The following is a 2,332-nucleotide window of genomic DNA, read 5'->3' as shown; positions in this document are numbered from 1 at the left end:
TAAATGCGATTTAGATTTTGGCCATTTTCGTTTAATATATATTTTTTATCTTTAAATATCTTTTGCGGGCTAGAAACAAAGGCCCAATTTTTCCGAATTGATGCTAAAACACAATAATCCACTTTTCTTACAAGACTATTTCTTTAAAAGGGCATCATGGCCAAATTGTCTAAAATTTGAAATAACAGAATATTATCAAAATTATAAATAAACAAAAACATTTTTATATGAATGTACAATTTTAAATAATGAAAAAGTAGGTTAAATAAATTATAATAAGCCGATAACGATAAATACTTTTGATATAATTGGCAATAGTATTATTAATAAACCCGCAGGGCAGCTTGTGGCGAGCGGTTGGGGCGTGGTGACCCCACAGACCTGAGTCCGTATACATTACAGTAAAAAAAAAATCATTCTACGTGATCGACCTGTACCTCTACGCCAATCTTTCAAAGATAAAAGAGAATTATGAAAGAAAAACGTAATAATAATAGAAAGTGGCAAAGCTTGAGGGCAAATTAATACAGCACTTTCCCCCATGGGAATCGTATCAACTAATTGAATTAAAATAAATTTCTGTAGAACCAATATCATTTGTATTTCAAGTTTCAAACCTGTACTAAGAACTCCATACTTCATATACTCTTTCGTAGAAAATGATTAAGGAAAAATATATTTTCTATCTTAAATTCAGTATGAGATGAGTCATTCTGACCCAATAACTGGCGCTTTCAACTTTGTTTACATATCGATGAAATTGGCTAGGCCTTTTGATTAAACCCTTCGATCTTTTACGCCTTTATCAGTAGATAGATATAAATTAATGCTAGCTTAGTATGTATAATATTTTTTTTATTTGTTACTACGTAATGAAACCATCATGATTTTATTTAATTTGAATTTTGTTCGAAGGAAATACTATATTAAAATCATATTCACGTCTACGCTCTGGCAAGACATCAGTCTTGTCAGCGTGACCACTTTTTTCTTTTATACTTAGTTCTTAAATCATCCATCCATCAGCCTTTCATCGTCCACAGCTGGACATAGACCTCCCCTAATTTTCACCACTCTATCCGGCCCTGCGCCCTTTGAATCCAGCGGATTCTCGCTGTCTTCTTAAGGTCGTCGGTCCACCTGGTTGGAGGGTGGCCTTCTTAAATACTCATACATAACTTTACTCTGTATCCAGAGACAGAAAGAACGGAGCGCCGAACGCTTGGGTCTCTGCATATCTCTTTCGTCTCGTCCATTGTCATCAACCTTTTGATACATGGGGGGTTCCTTATGTTTACACTCCGGGGAGTCCTTATGTGTTTACGTGACCTTCAATTCACTTCCAATATTACCGACTCTAACTTGAAGGTTAATGTAAAGATAAATGTACCTATCTCATCTCTCTTATTATTCTTCGGTTATAAAATATAAATATAGACTTATATTTTGATCGACAACGACAACCAAATAGAAATTACTAAGAGTTGTCAGAACTCTTAATATTTTCTATTTGGTCACGCAGACGAAGTCGCAGGTAAAAGTTAGTATTATATAAAATGATTTACAAGTCTCTCAGCATATCTCTGAAATTCAGCAAACTTTCCACAATTTCTTGGCACGCTTATTCATATATAATTTTAACGTACGCGACAGTGTTTTGTTTTACATTTTTAAAAGCTAGGCAGCTCCGTTCTCGTTTTAGATCTAGGTATCTGAAAAAATATACTAGAAAAATGTATTGTTTGATTATAATGGTTTTCTTTTATATTTTATATTTCTATATTTATTTATACATTTCTATTCATTCCAGCTTTTTAACCTTTTCTCTGTATAGAGGGTGGGTAAAGGAAACTTAATGTTAAGACAATATAAAAACAAAGACTTACTAAAATCTACTCATTTTGAGACATAGCATTTAGTGGCGGGACTTAACACCGCATCTTATTTTAACCGATTGAGAAAATATTAATAATTCATTCCTGCAACTGGGAACCTTAAAAAATAATAATAAAAAACAAATCCTCCTGCAAAGTATCAAAGTTAAAGTTTTACGATCGCCAATACCCGTCTAACAGTCGATATGTTATAGACAAATAAATATATTACACGCGCGGTATCAGTGCCCAAGCTGTTATTTACAATAGAACGGTTGTATGGCTCGTAGTTTTTCCGCTATAAACAGTGGCCGGCGCCGATTTTGATGTCGTACAAGTAAAAGGCGACTAAGAGATTCACATTGTATCCTAATAGCAGAAGGAACCTGGGGACGTAGAGTTAATCCGTTACATTTAGGTTCCCGACTTTCGGGTTCCCAGTAAGATACTTCCGTCCC

Source organism: Heliconius melpomene, chromosome 18, assembly GCF_056956725.1.
Source record: "Heliconius melpomene rosina isolate 202511_hmr_F chromosome 18, ASM5695672v1, whole genome shotgun sequence".
NCBI classification, from domain to species: domain Eukaryota; kingdom Metazoa; phylum Arthropoda; class Insecta; order Lepidoptera; family Nymphalidae; genus Heliconius; species Heliconius melpomene.
The sequence above is the reverse complement of the archived record's forward strand: the minus strand, read 5'-3'. Positions refer to the sequence as shown.